Source organism: Callorhinus ursinus, unplaced genomic scaffold (genome assembly GCF_003265705.2).
Source record: "Callorhinus ursinus isolate GAN/ISIS: 27379988/994484 unplaced genomic scaffold, GSC_fseal_2.0 scaffold22, whole genome shotgun sequence".
NCBI lineage: Eukaryota > Metazoa > Chordata > Mammalia > Carnivora > Otariidae > Callorhinus > Callorhinus ursinus.
Genome location: NW_027397084.1, coordinates 6,768,131 through 6,775,450, shown reverse-complemented (window position 1 = coordinate 6,775,450; position 7,320 = coordinate 6,768,131).

Sequence of the window (7,320 nt, the reverse complement as noted above, 5' to 3'; positions counted from 1 at the left end):
AATAGATGTTGGCGGGACATCCTTTCTAGAGATCAGCCACTAATAGTATTAAAAAAAAATCCGTGCTTACCTCTCAGACTTTATACTTATTGATACAGCTTCCCACTATGTTGAAACTAGAAAAGGCACATTGTGGTAACTGAACATTGTGAATAAAAGACCTCCGTTTGCTCATTTATAAGACAATTTCTTCTTAGTGTAGTCCTAGTGAATCAACTGAAGCTAAAAATATCTAAATTCAATGTTTTAATTATATCTAGTACTGTGTAACTTTTCTACTAAAAAACTTTGTGAGATCAGTTCAGTGCTTCATCAACTTTCAGACTGCATTGTTCAGAAAACTTGGGGACACTAGAAAGTGCCTTGAAGGCAGCAGAGGATAATGGTGGAGCTCCTGAATTTTAATTGGGTCCTATTGTTACTTTGGTCTTTCAAAGATAATAAAATTTTTAAATAGTTTTATTAATAAATGTGTAAACAATTGTGATCCATTATTTTCACTCATTTTATTCCCTAGAAGTCATGAAGTCATGAAATTAAACCAAGCTAGAGGCAGAGAAGAAACCAGGACAAGGTCTTAGCAACTTCTAATAATGCAATATTACCAACCAGTATTTACTAAAAATGGCCTAGGAATTTAGCTGAAATTTGACTTTGTATAAGAAGATACTATTTAAAGTATATTTTTTTCATTTTTGTAAGAAAAATTTTATCCTAAAATTGTGTTAAGGGGCACCTTTTAAGTTTGATATAGAACATGAGGAAGACTATTTTGAAGGGTAAGTGAAATGCATTCCTTGGCCTTTAGTTCTGATGTAGATATGAAAGTCAACTGAGTCCTTCAGAAATCAATAAATTAAAAAATGGGCAGAAGATCATGAACAGACATTTCCCCAAAGACGACATACAGATGAAAAACAGACACATGAAAAAATGCTCATCACTCATCACCAGGGAAATGCAAATCAAAACTACAATGAAATATCACCCCACGCCTGTGAGCACAGTTAAATCAAAAACAGAAGAAACAAGTGTTGACAAGTATGTGGGGGGGAAAAGGAACCCTCTTGCACGGTTTGTGGGAAACTGGTTCAACCACTGTGGAAAACTGTATGGAGCTTTCCTCAAAAAATAAAAGAACTACCTTACTATCCAGGAATTACACTACTGGGTATTTACCCCAAAATACAAAAACACATTCAATGGGATACATATACCCTTATGTTCATTGCACCATTATTTACAATAACCAAACTATGGAAGCAGCCCAAGTGTCAATTGGTGGATGAATGAATAAAGATGTGGTGTGTGTATATATAAAATATTATTCATCCATAAAAAATGAAGTCTTGCCATTTGCAACAACGTGGATAGAGCTAGAAAGTAAAATGCTAAGCTAAATAAGTCAGTCACATAAAGACAAATGCCATGTGATCTCACTCATGTGGAATTTAAGGGGAAAAAAAGTGGGGGAGGAAAGGAAAAGAATGAGACACACTAAGACATGGATTCCTAACTATAGAGAAAAAAATGGTTACCAGAGGGAAGGTTGGCTGGGGGGGATAGAGGAAAGAGGGAGATGGGGATTAGAGTACACTTATGATGATAAATAATTCATTAATTTTTTATCATTTCATTGATTCTTACTTTCGGATTCTGATTACAAAGTCATAATTATAATTTTAATAAGTTTTAGAAAATTTAAATTTGTTATACTTATCATTAAGTTTAGATGACACTACCAGGTAATTTCTCTTCACAATTTTAATGTCTTCAATGAAACTTCCAAAGTAACATGGGAGGTAGGATTTTTTTTCCTCCAAAGGAGATTGGTGCTTTATATCTTAAAATAAAGGTCATATTTTAATGTGTACACATGATTTGATATACACCTGGTGAAAAAATTAGTCAAAGCATTAATCCTCTCACACTTACCATGTGTATGTTTCTTTGTGTGTGTGTGTGTGGTGTAAGAACACCTAAAATCCTTATTCTTAGCAAATTTCTAGTTTTCAATAAAGTATTAACTATAGTCATGTTGTACAGTGGTCTCTAGATTATGTGACTTTGTGCCCTTTGGTCAACATCTCCCAGTTTCCCCCACCTCCCTGTCCCAGGTAACCACCATTGTATTCTATGCTTCAGTGTATTTGCCTTTTTTTTTTTTTATCCCCCGATTCCACATGTAATGAAATCATATAGTTTTCTTTCTAGGTCTGGCTTTTTTCAGTTAACAAAATGTCCTCTACTACCTTTTGTTGTGTCATCATCAATGTCTAGCACTTATATTTTTATTTTCTAATTTATTAAAAAAGCAGATAAAATTCAGAGGATAAATTAAATCTAATAGCTGGACTCCTTTGATCTATTAAGTTTTCACAGGTGAAGAGGGGGATGGGGAGGACTAATTCTAGTCATATCAGTCCATTGACTTTGTTGATAGGTAAAGATTGAACGAAATACATTCACTTTGAGTTACTGGGTAGGGCTTTAAAACACAACATGCAGTAATCCTGAGTGTTCTTTAGCTGAGCAAATAATTATGTAAACAAAAATGTTCTCAATGTTATAATTCCATTGGGTTTCTCTCAAGATGAAGCTGGTGAAAATCACCATAAAACGTCAAAGAACTGTATCACTTACATGTCCACATGTGCACCAAATACAGAAGGATCCTTCATGCCTGAAGGAGAAACAGCTAATTTTTGCCTCTCCAACTGTTTGAGTATGTTCACTCTCCTTGCAAGAACAGAACTTAGGCCAGTGAAGATGAATGTGTTTTAAACATCTCTGTGCCTGTCTGAGTATCTCATGTTATTTTATAACACACTTAGATTTCTTACAACACTCAAAACAATCTTTCCTCCTCCAACCCAGATTCTTTATAGAGGGGCCCTAACATGATTACATGCTGTCTTATTCTCATAAAGCTTCCTCTTCATTATGTATGGAACCTTTCCTTTATTGAACCTGAGCGTTTCAGACTACTCTATGGAGTTCAGGAAGAACTCCATACTCAAGAAGTATGGCAAATGAAGGCTTTCAATATCCCAATTCAAAGAAAGGACTTGGCAGGACTTTCAAGAAATGTGGAAAGTGTTTGAAAGTGAGAGACTGGGGTGGGGGTGGGGGGCATCTTTCCCAGCAACTCTGTCTCATAACACAATTTTTATAAAGACCTAATATATCTCTCCCCCCCCACTTTGATGTTTGACCACGTGTTTTCTTTTCATAAAATATAGGATTCTAGAATTCAATACTTTTAAAGTCAACCCCGAGGTTAAGCCGACATAAGTTTTTATTTATTGCTACTGATTGCAACCACAGAGCTTCTGGTGAGTGTGGGAATACAAAGTTATAGTAAGAAAGAAAAATGAAAAAGCAGCTAGTGGTAAAGAATGAGATAAAAATCAAGGACTGAGTCAAGTCTGTGGCAAGTAAAACATAAAGAAACTAAATACACATGTTTATTATAAGAAGTCTCCAACACTCAAATGAGCTAATATATAGCAATATTTAGAAATGCATTTAATAAATGCAGTATTCTATTTATAGGATAAACTTAGAACTATTTTAAATGGCAGTATAAGTTTGGTTTATAAATTACTTGAATTGCTACTAATGTTGAAACAGAAAATAAAAGATTTGAGAGCTGTCAACATGATAGAGCTGCAAAACATGGAATCCTAGACCATCCTAGTATCATCTTTGCATGCTAGTTCAATGACAATCATAGTACTTGAATAATTTTGAAACTTCGAGACTTCAGAAGTCTATACGCCATACCCTATATTAATCTGATACTTTGAGAAATTATATTTCTATTTTTTTATCTAGTTTGCTCATAGGAACCTATCCTAGACAGATAACAAATGTGGGTCTTTACAAATACCAAGTCTATTCCCACAGAATGAAGTCTTACTCCATTTATGACATTTAAAATAGTGTCACTCATAGTCCAATACATATATATGTCCTATATATATGTCCTATATATATATACATATATATAGTTTATGTTAAAGACAACACTGCAATTCAGATAAATGAATAAGTGGATATGAGTGATTCTAGATATCCATATTGAATAAGTGATTCTAGATATCCATATTGGAAAAAATGTATAAGGGGCCCTATATTATTTTATACATAAAAATTAATTCCACATGAATCAAATATTTAAATGTCAACAAAATTAGAGCTATTGAAAGAAAAGAAAAATGAACATCCAGTGACTTGTGAGTAGGCAAAAACTTCCTAAGTCAGACCTGGAAAGACTAACCATCATTAAGCAACGGAAAAGGCAACTTATACAGCTGGAGAGGATATTTTTTTCCCCTCACTATTTCTGACAAAGCACTCTGTGTGTTTAGAACACACATGTATGTATGCTCCTACACCATAAACTCAAAAATCCAAACAAAGAGATGATCCAATGAAAAATGGCAAAAAAGCAGGGTAGGGGTTGGGAGATATCCAAATTGTCAATGACCATAAAAGGGGCTTAATTTCATTATAAAATGCAAATTATACCTCAGTGAGATTATAATACACCTATCAGAACACTTAAAGAATAGGGGCACCTGTGTGGCTCAGTTGTTAAGCGTCTGCCTTCAGCTGGGGTCATGATCCCAGGGTCCTGGGATCGAGCCCTGTATCAGGCTCCCTGCTTGGTGGGAGACCTGCCTCTCCCACTCCCCGTTTGTGTTCCTGCTCTAGCTCACTATCTCTGTCAGATAAATATTTTTTTAAAAAAGGAATACTTAAAGAATAGACCAAATTAGAAATATTATGCAACAATGTGACAGGAATATATTGCCAGTAGGCAGGTAACTAGTGCAATTTTAGCAAACTCTGACAACATCTACCAAACAAAATGTGTTCAATGTGACCCAACAATTCTATTCCTAGACACTAGATTATATTCTATCATTTTCAATATTCAATTGTTTGTGATTTATGAAAGTAGCAATTTCACATGATTCATATACTCAAAATGTTTCCGTACACTCACCAAGTGTTACTTTTCGATTGTTTTAGGTAGAACTATTCAGAGTGGACCCACGTTGGAACCTAATCAAATGCTCAAAAGAATAGAGTGATCTATTCATACAGTTGACTGTTATAAAACAATGAGAATATGGTCTACAACTATACAGATGAATCAAAGATATTTTGATAAGAACTCAGTGAGAAGGACATACAGTAGGATTTTGGTTTTATAAAGTACAAAAACAGTCAAAACTAATCTATAATCATAAGGAGTCTATAGACTGATTACCGTTGTTTAGGTTAGTTAGTAACTGAAGAAGTTCACTAGAGCACTGCTGGTGTGCGGGGAATGATGTTTTTGTTTGTTTGTCTCTTATGAATAAATAAAATCTTAAAACAAATGGGGGGGGGCAGGCTCCCCGCTGAGCCGGGAGCCCGATGTGGGGCTCGATCCCAGGACTCTGGGATCATGACCTGAGCCGAAGGCAGATACTTAACTATCTGAGCCACCCAGGTGCCGGGGAATGATCTGTTCTTTGATCCGGTGCTTAGTTCACTGTTTGTGAAGATTCCATGAGCTGTACATTTTTAGGTGCAAATTTTAATGTGAATATTTCAGTAATTTTAAAAAATACTCAAAGTATTTTGAGTGCATTTGTAAAATAGGACACAGTTTTACCCAAGGCGGTGCTAGATGCTGCAGAAATTATGGAGTATTCTAAAAGTAATAACTCAGCAATGCCAGGTTGGCAAGAAAGACTCTCCTATACTGTTTGCTATGGTTGTGACCTAAGTTTGTATGTGAAGATGGTCACATTAGATATTTGCAAATGCAAAGTGCAGGAACAATTATGTAGAGCAGAAGTAATTCAAAGGTGCTCATTAACTTCAGCATTATGGTTTCCTTTATCCAATAAATGTGTTTTTTTAAAATCACTTCACATCTTGTAAAGTGCTTTTATAATATCAGTCACCAGCCAATAATGGCCTCTATTACTGCTATGTATGCACCTAATGTAATTATGGATCATTTTTTTTCCATTCCTGTTCATCAGTTTTTACCTATTGGCTTTGATAACTTTGGTGATGTTTAAGAACATTTAATATCTCAATTGTAAAAAAAAGTCCATTTTTATTTCCTTACATGCATACAAATTAAAATCATTTCAGTTTATTTGATCTAAACTTCTTTGATGGTTATGAAACATTTTTAGGTGTGTGTGTATATATATATAAAGATATATTCATATCTTTTGGTTAACAAATTAGCTTTATTTAGGCACAGCTGTGTTGTTGGATAACTGTTCTGTTTCTTCCTCAATGAAATTTAGGGTTATTTTTCTCACGAATATAGTAAAACACTTCTTGCAGATAAGAGAACACTGCTGCAATGTGTCTGTAAGACAAGGTGGACCTCAGAACACTACCAGAAATTTTAAAACTACAAATTGATTTAAAATAATTATTAGGCTTTAAAAGAGAATTAAGTTCTCTGTTAAGATGCAGCTACAAATGTCATCTACGCTTGTACATGAGATTCAGAACTCAAGAATCTTTGGTTGGAATTAGTTTATATTTGAAAATGGATGGCAATACAAGATAATGATGATAATAACTCACCTTTGTACAGCAGTTTATTGATTTGGAAGCTGAGTCTGAGAAAGCAAAGTAATTTATCCAAGATCATAAATTTAGCATATAGCAGAGCTGGGGCTAAAGAACAAATTTCAGAAGTGTTTGCTTAGTATACTTTCCACTATATTAGGGCTCCATTTCCAAGACAAATTGGCCAAAATATTTAACTTGGATGAAAGAAAAAAAATGTAAGTCAGGGATAGTTTTGCTTAAAGAGGAGAAATTATACACCTAACAAGAGTCAGCTTATAAGAATTCTATATAACAGTAAGAGACCTGTAAAACTAGGGAAGGTAACTTGAGAACTTGTGTCATTGACACATAGGTTTGTGCCTGGACTTGCTCTTGGGTCATGTCCTTTGGACCCCACGTCCCACATAAACCAGAGAAACACAGGCTATTCTTAGGGAAACTTGGCACATTAGTCATACTCTCTAAGCCAGCTGGAATGAGAGGGGAAACAGCAGGAAAAAATTAAGTGAGAAGCCTTATGGGGCAATCACAACCACTTAAATTTTATAATTTCAGGGCCTCTAGAGCAGCTTATTAAATGCACATTAATAGGTAATATTAAGATTTAGGGTGCCTGGGTGGCTCAGTCGTTAAGCGTCTGCTTTCGGCTCAGGTCATGATCCCAGGGTCCTGGGATTGAATCCCACATCTGGCTCCCTGCTCCGCAGGAAGCCTGCTTCT